This window comes from Struthio camelus, chromosome 5, assembly GCF_040807025.1.
Source record: "Struthio camelus isolate bStrCam1 chromosome 5, bStrCam1.hap1, whole genome shotgun sequence".
NCBI classification, from domain to species: Eukaryota; Metazoa; Chordata; class Aves; order Struthioniformes; family Struthionidae; genus Struthio; species Struthio camelus.
Genome location: NC_090946.1, coordinates 49,286,679 through 49,300,030, shown reverse-complemented (window position 1 = coordinate 49,300,030; position 13,352 = coordinate 49,286,679). Strand labels below are relative to the sequence as shown.

Below are 13,352 nucleotides of genomic sequence, written 5' to 3'. Positions count from 1 at the left end.
GTTCCCAAATAGAAAGTGTCCTGAAGAGGTTTATCCAACATTAGATGCAACGTGCTTGGTGACTCATTTGTACCAAACATAGGCTTGAAGTGATTTTGAGCTGCAAAGATTCTGTTTCACTGTGTTTTCCTTAAGTGCACTTACATTAACTACTTTATGCCAATATATCCAGTCTTCTAAGCAGTCCTATATCATAGAGAATACAGAATAAAAACCGTTATGATCTCACCTAACCTAAGATGCTCTTAAAAGCCAAGTAATATTAAACAAAGAAGATATACATTCCTAGTGTATCTGCATGTACTTTAAGCATTTTACCTGTGTTTGGAATTTCTTGGAATAATTTTGATTTGAGGAATTCTTTTAACTCCTGTAAAGCAATGAGATGCAGAGTTTTAAAATAGTCAGTGATTACACGCATGGTTTAGCTTTCAAACAGGATCTTTTTCAATGTTGAACAGGAAATAAAAGTGCCCAGCGGTTTCAGAATGATGATGATAATGCAAGTACATGGTGAGGATGTGCATATGAAGGCAAGCCTGGGAAGAGGACATTACAATTTCAAGGCAATGACAAAATTTCAATTCAAGTCTATAGAGACCATATTACAGTGTCAAGACGATGGCAAAATTATGCCAATGCGAGTCTATGGAGACCACTTTACTATGTCAAGACAATGGTAAAACAATGTTATACGAAATGATTGAGACCACATTGCAATGTTAAATTATGATGCCAAAACCTTGTCATTCTGTGGAGCAATGACAGAAGATTCTGCATATGCTCCTCACAGCGTTGCCACTGGACCTGTACTCCAGCTCAGGACACTATTGTAGTTCAGGTCCTGGGTCTTTCTTGAGTAGTAACCAACTTTTCTCAGACTTCAGGGCAAAAGCTGAGGGTGTTTGAGTTGCTAGAGCTATCTTTGTATTTGTCAGCCCTTCTTCATCAGCAGGGCTGATGAAGAAGATTCTACCGCTAGCTATGATTTTTTTTTTTTTTTTTTAATTTTTAATAGTAGGGCACAGCCAGATTTCATTGACTTTTGAGGTGCATTGCTGGCCTGGCTACTTACTTATTCTCTGTGACGTTGTTCTGAAAGTAGATTGATGCTTCTGTTTTAGGAATGTTTATTATTTTACATTGAGCCAGTTGCTTACAATGTTATAAAGTTACTAGTTACTGTTCATATACACAAACAATCGTACAAAAAAAAAAGAACTAATCCCAAGTACTTCTGCTGAAATTTTCCTCTCCAGTGCGAAAGTGCATGTGTTTGATGTTCTTGCAGAATGACAGTTTGAAAGCTTGCTTTTCTTCACAGGATGAGAAAAGTGCTGATAATGGTAGAGCATATGTTAGCTACCTCTCCTACAAGTATGTTTCAAGACATATATAGAGAGAACAAACTTCCTGCAGCTCATTTCTCGTCTATTCAGTTCTTGGTACCATCAACAAAGAGACCACTGTTGATACTGCTTAAAAATTTGCTCACTCCCATATAATGGGCTCTAATAAGTGCAGCTGCATTAGATGAGACCAAAGACTGTTTATCCTAGTATCCTTCTAAGGCAGCAACCAAGGGTAGATGAGTAGTAAAGAGCAGGACCAGCATTTAGTGACACACGCCTAAAACACTCCTCTTTGAGACTCCAAGAGTTTGCTGCTTAGGCACTTCATTTGAAAATTCTGGAAAAGCTTATTCCATCTGAGATCATGAAATACTTTGCACGGTGGTATGACTGTCAGGTGGCTGTAATGACCTAAATTTGAAAAAAGGAAAGAGACTATTAAATTAGCTATAAATTATCTAAGATCTTTTTTTTGCACAGTCGCTAATGTTGTCAAAGTATCAGATAAACAAGTTCTGCTTTAAGTTATTATACCTACAAAGTGTATAATTACTGATTAAAACATTTAAATGGGAACTTTTTAAAAAAATGAAGCATGAAATGGTGCTCGTATCTTGAAATCTGGCATGTTCCAATTCTAATTAGAATGTTTAAAAAACTACAAGGGGATGGCTTTTAAGAAAGAAAAAAAGCAGACCTTTCAAGATCTACAACTCTAACAACTACCCTGACTTTTTCTAAGTTTTGAAATGGCAGCTCTAGTAACTTCTTTGGCCATGAATCTTATTGAAAAGTGAGTAAATGGTGCTATACTTACTTTCCTAGTAAGAAGTAATGTTCTAAGCAGTGTTAAAGCTCTGTGTAATTGTGCAGAGACATTTCCTATCTGAATTAGAGGGGAATTTTTCTACCACAATTAGAAGCTAATGTGTGGTTATTATTTCTCTGTAGAATTTAAAATTCACAAGACCACAAACCAAAAGGTTTGTGAATTAGTTATCAAAAAGTCAAATGATTCCTTCTCATGTCTCTGTTTATGGTATTGTCAGTGACAGGAGTGTTACTATTTACCTGAGTTTTCCAGGAAAGATAGGTTGAGGTTTTTTAAGAGGACAAAAATCTTTTTCAGATGAAAATTTAAATGTTTCCTCTTCTGTGGAGATATTAACAAAGCATTTTTCTGTATAATTTGGTGATTAGTATTATTTTTTAAAAAGCTAATCACTGTGATTGTGTTTTGAGAGTTTCTGCATTGCTCCTGTATAAATTGTCTCTCTATGCTTTGTGCCACCTCAGACGTCCTTCCCATTCAACATCGTCAATGAGAAAGCACTCTACTCACTAACTAATCATCACCAGCTTTTGTTTCATGTGAAAAGTTCTGTGATTTCACAGTATGGTGTCTTTTACAGGTCTATGCTGCTATAATATTATTTTCAGTAGCTTATGAATGTGATACTTTGGAAGAGGAAGTCATGGTTGAAGGGATTACATGGGGATTAGGACAGAGGCTACAAATAGCTAGTGACTGGCCAGTGGTCAAATAGTATTTTGCAAACATTTATTGTGGCTAAATAATATGTTAGGAAATTGTGAATTTCTTAGAAAAATCTTTAGAGGCAGTATTAGTCAGTGACAAGAAGATGGGGATAAAGCTTAGGAGGCACAGCTTATATTCCTGTACTACTGACTTGTTTGTCACCGTGGGCTATTAACACATCCTGTTTGTACCTCAGTTTCTCCATGCAGCATGGGGATAATGATACTTATTTTCCTTTGTAAAGCACTTTGAGATCCTTGCATGATGTGATAAGTATTACTATTACTTTTACATATTATCAAAAACCAAAGCAGTCTTTTAAAGAATTCATTTAGAGGTTTTAAAGAGCTCATGTTACCTAATGTATTGTAGGAGATGTATAATAGCAAGTAGCTTCCATCTCTATTTTATACATATTAAACTTTGTTTCCAACATTTTATAGTGTGTGCCACCAACAGTAGCAAGTATAATATGCTATACTTGGATAACTGCCAAACTTTGATTGTATTTATTAATTCCATTCTAACTATACTCACTGCTGGACTTCTTTGAGTGGGACATATAAATTGTTGCCATTGAGACATTGTTATGGGCAGACATTTTCCAATAGAACAAGTGAAAAATAAGTGAGTTAGAAGCTCATTTTACAGCTCAACTGAAATAAAAGGTTTCAACTCAGTGAAAGTCTTACTATGTTTAAATATCATCTGCAAGGGCAGAAAGATGTGCATGAATTTGCAGACAAATGAAAATTAGAGATTTCATATACTATACAGCTACCAAGAAATGCAACTTTCAGTCCAGGAAGAGGAACTGAGTATTTATTTGCCACACACCTCAGAATGAATTAGGAAAGACAGCATGCAGAAATATGAGGTTGCAATGCAGGGGACTGGGAATTGTTCTGTTTATTTTTTGTCCAAGAGTGTAAACTGTCCAGAAAACTGCTGACCTAAAAAGAGAAGTATCTGACACAGAAATAGCATGAAATTTCCCTTAATTGTTCCCCTACAAAGCTACTATCACTAAAATAAAAATTAATCTTTGGGAATTGGAAAGCTTTCCATTTCTTCCCATACATTCATGGCTTGATTTTTGTACCTCTGCTAAGGTGCCTGTTTGAAAGGCACCTGTCATGGTGGTACTTGACAATAAACTTTTTCTTAATTCTGCAGACTTTTAGGCATCAGCTACATTTTCAGAGGTGCTATAAGAGTTTTAAAGCCTCAGTAGCTTAGATTTCAGTAAGGGATTTAGGATCTTTTGTGCTGAATTTTTTTAAATGCATGAGGCACTAGGTATTTTGGAGAAATGTTTTGCAGGAAATGAGAATGCCAGACCAATTCTGTGTGCTACTGAACATCTGTGATGTTTTTAACTTTTAGTGTTACTTATTTGTACCATTTTTGTAGCCTAGAAGTGGAAATATCTCTCTTTCTCTCCATTTTTCCCCTATATTAAAAGTACGCTGAGCCATCCAGTCCCTAAATGCATGCATTGCAGTTTGCTAATAAGTATTCCTGCAAATAAAGCAACAGGCATGCCATTCAAATTGGATATAATTCTTTATCACAATATTCTCTGTCTTCTTTCCTGAACTAGCTAGAGATGATTACAAGTACGTCTCTGGAAAAAAAGCCTAGGACACCCTAAAGCTGAATGAATTCACAGTGTCTCGGAGGAGTGAATGAGGCACTAGAATATAAATAGAAAGTATAGCATCAATACTAAACAAACGCTACCAAGGTCTTTGTGAGCTCTTATAACTTCAGATATTCACTGTTAATGAATTTCACTCTAGATAACATGGACCCCATTGCTTGTGGTGGCAGCACTGCTTTTTGGAGCTTATTTTTTTTCTCCTGATTTGAAAACAGTCCATAACACATTTTTTGCCTTTGCTGGATATCACTGTAAATGTCCACATGAGCTCACTGTTAGCAAAGTATGCCAAGTATTACAGTTATGTTATGAGTTAGCTTAAAAAATATAAATGAAGGCAAATCAATCTTTCTTCTCTCCCAGTCTCTCACGCACACGGGAAAGTATTTAGGGCTGAAACAGAAATTTTATGAAGACTATGTAGCAAAAAGGCAAACAAGGAATTAATATGCATTGAGATCTTTCACTATTGACCATGATAATATGATTAAGCAGTCTACCTTGAGCGCATCCTTATATTCATTTATTCCAGAATCAAACCTCAAATTCCATAGCAATGAATGAGTGGGTTTCAGTAAAACAAAAAGTGACAGGGAGAGATCTTATTTTTGAAGCATGAAATGCTAATTTCATTCTGTCTATTATCTGTTATCTGTCTATTTTCATGTATTTCTGCCTCCTAGATCATGCTGTAAGCAAATGAAACAAAATGTAGCAAAAATGGCATTTCCAGTTCAGGTGAAAGCAGTATAATACAAGACATCTTACAAAAAATTCTGAATTTGCAGCTCTAAAGGTACCAGACACAAATTAGAAATCTTTCAAGCATTAGGAGGTTTTGGTTACCTCTGTATCTGTGGCTTTCATACTTCTCTTCAGTGTTTGATCCTCATAACCTATATAAGGATATTGTTACTGCTGAGCTGCCCAATTTGACTGTTTAGCTCTGTTTGGGTAGAGAGATGTTTTTACCCTTGGAGTTAGTAATATCTGTCTGGATGTAACAGCAAAAGTGGAGGGTAATGTCTATGCTTATGTTTTTACTTTTGGTGGAACAATCTCAGGAAGCAAAATTTAAGGCTAGAATACATTAGTTTAAACATTTTAAATCATTTGCATTTAACTGAACCTGGATGACGTGATGGGAGAAGATTCTAATCCTTACAGTTCTATGGAAGTTTTACTTCCCAGAACTTTGTAGTTAAAAATAGTGTTGCTAGACAAACTAAATCAAATCTTTTTCGGTGGCTTTCTTCCTAAATTCCTGCTTCCATTCCCAAAACTCTGCAGCTCCTCCATCATTTTTGTCACCATCCTTCACCTTAATTAATATTCCCAAATCTGATTTTTTATTTCTAAATGCAATCAATCCTCTCTTATTTCCTCAGCTCATACTCTGTGGATCCAGCTTTATAGTCTTATTCCTCTTTTTCCATTAATACTGTTTCCATTCTACCTAGCCCAATTTTCCTATCTGGCATACGAGATGCACAGGGCTGAGGTCTGTGGAGCTTAGGTAATATTCTCAGCTTGCTTCTCCAGAAAAGCTGTCGCTTTCACAAATGACCCAAAATGAACGCAGTTTGTGACAGTAGTGGGGAAGATCCAGGGTTTATGATTTAGAAAGAAAATTCCACCGAGCAAAGATTGCTGTTTTGAGTAATATTTGGTTGGAGTTAAAAGAGACACCTCTGTAATGTAAAGGGATCTTATTTGAAATGGGCAAATTCATCAGTGGAGTAGGTTCTGGCTTGATTCACTACTTTCAGACTGGTTTAACTGATTCTAATTATAAGCTACTATCTAGAGCTGTTATAATTTGCCAGATATTTCAACCTTGATGAGCAAGCCCCTTTAGGCTCACTTGGGAAAGCTTACAAACAAGGAAATTCAGTGCTGTTCACCCGCTGGGCTTGGGACAAAAAGCAAATATGAAAGCTGCCAATATTTCTATATTTGCTTGTTTCATCTGAGTGGGACCAGTGCAATGACACAGAAAAAGACTCTTTAAGCCCAGAGCGAAAATAACACACTTGAAGTGCTTAATGGGTTTCTTCTAAGAGATTTCTTCAGCAGCTTTAATAGAGCTGGGTGAACTACTTGAATGAAAAAACTTCAGCTGATGAAATTCAGTATTTTTGTCAGTGTCTGGATTGTTCACTAAGGGATTTGATTTTGTTTCTAATTTTTAATTATTCACAAACCAGAGCATGAGCAGTGCATGCTATGTATATTTCTGATTCATTACATGCAGTACAAGACCACTTTACTGCATTATAGTGTCTGTGTAAAGTGAACGGATGCACTTGCCAGAACTAGGGGGAAGGGGAACACAGGACTATGTTGTAAGAGACAGCTTGGAAGACATGGGGCACTTTGTCCTGTTTGGAGCTGGGTCAACAGCATGTGAAGTATTTTAAACTTTACACATTTCAGAATACTTCAATAAAATCTTAAAAAGGATTGTAACATTTTAGTAAAGCATCACATTTTAAATGAATGCTCCTTTATAATCAATGCAAAATTATACACACAAATGACCTAATGTCAGGTCTTTGCCTAATTTATTTTGCCTTTGTGCAAAGACTATGGGAAAATTATTCACACGACCCCAGTAACAAAGAGTGTAGTTACATTACCTTATATATATTTATAAATAAATATTACTACAGTTAAAATATATTAAAATAGATAATACAATAACAAATATATATTATAATAACAAGTACATATACATATATATATGCATTTGCAAATATTTAATACTCTAGTTAAAGCATATCTCACTGCCATCCAGACCCTAGTAAAAGTAATAAAATCTGCCTGATCATTTGGGATCAGGTCCTTAGTGTTAGGATTTTGGCCACAGATTTGGGGAACGTTCAGGTGAAGCAGCTCTTCCTGTCATTCTTTGTTAAGCTTTCAGTTCCATTTCATGTTCCTCTTTGTCACAGATAGTTAATATACCTATTTCTGGAACTTAATAAAATTCTGTTGAATAGATCCAGATGTCCTGTGATAAAAACTGTTTAATGTGATGATGCATGGTTTCATCTGACAGTTTCCCATTTGCTAGGGTCACTAGGACATCGTACAGGAAAAAGACAAATGTTTGGTTTTACAGTACTGGCTGGAAGAAGGTGGATTTGGTAATAAGGTCCATGTTGGGGTATAGATCAGGCATGTTTGAAGCTTTTCATCTAGTCTACCCAGAAGGTTTATTTCACTTATACTAGAGATGAATTTACCAAAGTGAGGGGGCTGTAACCTTCCTTAAATATCATCTCACATATGACTGCAACATAAAAAGACGTCTGTGGTAAAGAAACGTGGTTATAGGTATCTGACTCTGATATGAAATTTGACTCTAAAAAGTTGTGGCTTTCATTTCAGGAAGAAGTTTTCAACCGTCTTGTAACATGAGGTTGTGAGACTTTAACATAAAATCCTCTAGTCTGAAGATGATGTGTGAGTGCTATTACCCAGAAAATAACGTGGGTTAGATGGCATAAGTGTGTGCAACTTCCCTCCCCAAGAAATAAGCAAACTGAATCCCTCAGCCAAGTTTTAATGATTACATGGGTAAAATGGGCAAAAAAAAAAAAATAAAGAACATTTTTCTCCTTTATCTTTTCCATTGTTATTTTTATCTTTTCTTTTTATTAGTGATGAAATATATGAGAGAATGGAAATTTTTCTTACCAGATTTGTCAGAAAAACATAGTGGAAAACTTCAGATGAAAATAGGAAATTCAACTGGAAATTTTTTGTGAATTTGTACATATCTATACCTTTTTTTTCTTCTAGTGACCTCTTACACAGTCTTATTCTCTCTTATTTAACTGTTCTGGGTTTCATGCATAGATAAATGATAAGGACTGACTGCAGGAAGCAAAAAGGAGAGGGAGGATTTCATTCAATTAAGCCACCCTTCCCATTCACACAAGTAGCAGAGCTAGATGGCTAAAAGATTTCAAAAGTTGTCCTGTTCTAAATGAAACCAAGTCCTTTTGAAGTATTTTGGGGAGAAGTAATGGAAATAGCTAAGGATTCAGACAGTAGATTTGCAATTGATCTTCTACAACCCAAGGGAATGCCCTGATTATCACGATGTTTGGTGGTTCTGAGATGAGCCTCCTTTTGGCAAGAGATGACATCCAGGATTTTAGAATCCTTTCAAATTGGAAAAATTAAACAAAATTGGTACATTCCAGTAAATGTACAATAATGTATTTTATTTTTGTAGTTACCAATATGTGACAAATAATGTATATTTGCATACACACATTACTTATTTAACATAATAATACATACAATACATTATGTATATTATGTATTATACGTACATAATAATGTACATAATGTACATTACATATACTTTATATTTGTATAAATATTTATATTCATAAAAGTATATAAATCCCTTCAAAGGATCTTACAATGAAACATTTAGTTGCAAAATTGAGATTCAGCTTTCGTGGAAAGAGAACTAGTTAGAACCCTGGTTTAGTACTAATGACTAGAATAGATGGAGAAGCAATTTTATTACCTATTGCACTGATTTTTTTCCTGGAGCAGAAAACATGAGGTTAACTGTGGTTCTAGCTATGTGCTCTAACTCTTAAAAAAAAATATAAATTGGGTCCAGGTTTGACTTCACTGTAGGTTCTATATGTCCTTTTTACTTGGTCCTTTTCTAGTTTTTATAGAAATAAAGAGATGTCAGTGAACCCGTTTCTGAAAGTTAGGAAAAGATGTAATGTTCAAAGGTTAAAATGTTCATCTTTGCCTGAATATCAACCTCTCCACCCCCAAATGTATATTAGGTTGAAATTGTGGGAGGTTCTTTTATTCTGACAGCCTTATAACTGAGATATATTTTCACCTGTCATGTAAATCAATAAAATATACAGTACTTAATCCTTAAATGTTTCACTGTTAGAATCATTTTCTGATCCCTCTGGATTAACGCATTGTAAAATAGAACATTCAATTTTATATGAATAAATTAAGTGTTTTGCAACTTACAGTAATGAGATAGTTGGTTCACATAACTGGTTGATATGCTGCAGCCATGAGTACGTTCAGTTTGGAGGCCTGCTTTTCTTAATGAGATAAAGCTCCTGTTTACTTCACTGACTGTTCTGTTTGAATAAGGACTGCAAATCAGATCATTACTTCTACATTTTCCCTTTTTACCTCTTATATTCATAAGTTTTCCATCAGTTTTTATTTTTCTTTTAATTATGAACTATTATGTGGCCATAAACTTCATAAAAGATGGCACAATTGTAAGATAGTCATGTTAATTGCTTTGTTTCCTGAAAAGTCACACAGAAATGCTTCGTCTTTACAGGGGACAGTGGCAGATCCTAAACATATCTTCCATGGAATAGCAAAGGAAAGGTTACAACACCTAGTGGCAAAGATTTGGCAAGCTACTTGTTAACAATTTAATGGTATGAATATTTGGCTCCCTGAAGTGTATAGACTAGGTGGTTGTAGGGAAGTGAGGGAGTAGGGAAAAGGCTTTGCATAAAGTTCCCCAAAGTCAGATAACATTGTAGATGGAGGATCTCACCTCTGCTGATTTTGCAGGCAACTGAAATCTAACAGAGCAGAAAGGATCTCCCCCTGGGTTTTGTGAGGCTGCCGCTCAACGCCTGCTGCCAAGGAAGCGCCCACAGCCAAAGATCCACATTTACTTGCTAAAAGTAATTGGCACCTCTGAAGGTCAGGCTTGTGTTGACTCAAGTGGAGCCCATGATGCCCTCACAGGCTGCTCTGTGCTGTAACCACAGTGGAAGAAGCAGAAGGAACAGTTGACCTGTGCTGGTAATAAAGTAGCAGAGATGTGAAAACACGGGCTTCAGTGCATGTAAACAAGGTGCAAACAGCTCACATTAAGAAAGAATAATTTGTCTATTTTTATCTAAATAAATTAATAGTGGTTAGAACTTTCTGGAGCATTCTGCTGCCATACATTTGATTATAATGTAAATGTAGCCAGAAGTTAGGTATCAGTTATGAAAATATGGAATTTAACCCTGCTGTACCACAACCGTCCATTTGTTTTTATGTTGGCTAATTACTCCCAGCTTCTGTAACACTGTGATCAAAATTGGTTTTAGAATTCGTTAGGTATATGTTAGAAACAATACCTTTGAATAAAAGAACAACATCCTTGTTATGTAGAGAAGTATTACTGTGAAGCAGAGAAGTATTACTTCTTTAATCTTTTTAAAGGAATTTCATGGTAACTGCATGGCAAATTGGAGAGGAAACTCATAGGTTTGATAAGCTCCTTGGTAAACATTGGACAGGCTTCACATTTTTGCCTGAACTTGTCACAAACACATGTGAGACAGTTCTGTAAGATGAAAATGAAAATACTTATGTAGAGTAAAAAGACTTATCTTTATTTCTCTTTTGGATTTTAATTATTAAATGATGTACTCCCCATCCTCCTCTTCACTGTTGTTGTTTTTTTCCTCTTTTGGCCCAAGGACGTCTTTTCAGGCATGTTATGCAGATGAGTTTTTATTAATACATATTCCTATTCATATTAAATTTTAACTGTAAATGGACAAAGGCTTGGGTCAGTGACAGTGCCCCAGAACCATCAGAAATGCAACAGCAACTCTTGAGTGGGTAACTGATGCACACTACAGACTTATTTGGTGTAACCATTTGTAGTCATCTTTCAATCTGCCATGTTCGTGTGCCACTCTGTCTTGCATTGGACGAGATTTAGTCAAAAGAAGAGGGTTTTTTTTGAGTGTGCTTTAAAAGAAGAGAAGATTACTGGCTAACAATTATATAGTCTGGATTTGAGTCATATATGTAGGTATTTTTTAGTAGCTTCTTGTCATTCTCCTTTACTGGATGCCCAATGTCACAACAGGAGGGTCTCTTATTTTGCAATAATCATCTCTGACATGCTGTTGGCAACATTATCCTTCAGGTTCTTTCTGTTTTCTTCGAGAACACATTTGCCCCATGGGGGATTAAAAAAGCATTCTGTCTTTAAAAAAAGGAATTAAAAAAGTAAAGCTAAAAGATACTTGTTGGAATTCAGTGCACCCCTTATTTTACCAGCGCTTACAAGACTAAGTGGGTTATCTATACTTAGCCTTACTTTTACTTCCTTCAGCATAGTGCTAGTAAGATGAAAACAAGGTTTTCTGATAGTGCTGTAAATGGAAATATCAAATGCTGTGGGCAATGATAGAATATAAGTCACGGTCTTTGGGATGACGTTGTCTGAAAGGATCCAGCGTTAATGCACTGGATAAACTGGGAGTGCAGTGGATAAGCTAAAAGGGTCTTAATTCTTTCACTACCCAAAAAGTAGAGAAGTGGGGCAGATAATCCACTCCCCCCGCCTTTCCTTTAATGAAATTGGATATCAGCACATATGCCTGGGCAAGGAAGTGACCAATCCTCTCGCTACAGCTGTCATCTTCTTTTTTAATTCAAATGGATGAAAACAGATGTAAAGTAGAGAAGTTTCTTGCATCGTAGATCAAATGATTATAGTCCTGTTTAGAAACCACGTCTTAATGATTCTCTAGCACTGCTAAGTCTAATAGATTTACACCTCTCAAAAAATTATATGATTCTGATGGCAGAGAAATGATGAAGCTGGTTTGCAGTGGCTTCATTTTCTGTTTCTTTCATCTGTCAAGAGTTTCCCTCAGGCAAGGCACTTTACCTGGCTAACTATTTACACAACATTTGTCAAGTTCATTTAAAACTTGATGAAACTAAGTTAAAAATCATACGAGATTAGGAAAAGCAGACATTGATATGGAGGATGATCGCATAACCCTTACTTCTTAAGGAAATCAGATTAAAACTGTAAAATTATAAGGTACTTTCTTTGTGAGACAGAAGAAATTAAGAAGTGTGAGGTAGTAGCAGACAGATGATGGTTCCGCAGAAGCTGAGGGGAATTTTGTTTTACATTTTTAGTATTGCTGTAGCCTAAGTCTCATTCCTCAAAACTGTCTTCAAGTAAATCATCCCCTAATAAAAACAGGGGTTTTTCCCTCTGTCAAGATGACAGAGTTCATTCAGTTTCCTCATTCCATAATTATGCTTTTGTGGACTTTTTCTGAAAAGTAGAGCTAAGCTGGCTATGAATATGCATTTGCAGTTTGTTTGTGCCTTCCTATTGTAGTTTTATATGCTTATTTACAAACCTATTGACAATGCAGTGAAGAATGATGTATTCACAAAAGAAATCACTAAGTACTGCTTTTAAAGAAATAAAAATTCTCTTCTACAGAATTCTATTTATAGAGAATGAATGACTGCCTTTTAGCATGTATCATTAAATAAATATAGTTTTCTGAACATACTTGTCTTCATGTTCTTATATGCATATATGGTTATACTGAATAATCAATACTTTGTTTTACCAAGAAAAAAAACAGACTGGAAGAAGTCAGGTGGTCTATATAAGGGCAGGAGATCTATACCAGGAGAGTTTTCTTCCTAACAAAACAACAAAACAAAGAATCTCTGTTTTTAAAACTGGTTCTGAACTGCCTTTCACCTTGTGAATAACATATGTGGATGCTAAATGCTCATTGTGCTGTGAATATGCAGAAAATGAATCCAATCTCACCCCTGCAAAGGAAGTCTGCGTAGCGGAAAAGTCCTTGCAGGGTAGAATGATGACATGGCATGATGTCACCTCTGCAGGACAAAGAACAGGGGCAAGCCTTGCAGTGTCATTTGCAGTCACTGTTATTTTTAATGCCCTGGATACTCCAGTTTGAAAGTTCATAGG

The 13,352-nt window shown here is 35.7% G+C and overlaps 1 long non-coding RNA gene across 6 annotated transcripts in view; it reads right to left on the bottom strand.

Annotated features, from left to right (window-relative positions):
- Positions 1–379: 379 nt before the first annotated feature.
- Positions 380–13,352, bottom strand: part of LOC104145945 (uncharacterized) — a 48,031-nt gene continuing 35,058 nt past the window's right edge. For 5 of the 6 annotated variants that reach the window (XR_694494.2, XR_694492.2, XR_694493.2 and 2 more), the window contains one exon: positions 8,983–10,387. This is a non-coding gene — a long non-coding RNA (uncharacterized lncRNA). Of the gene's footprint in view, positions 1,764–8,982; positions 10,388–13,352 lie in introns of those variants that run through there. The other variant, XR_694498.2, reaches the window with a different exon arrangement.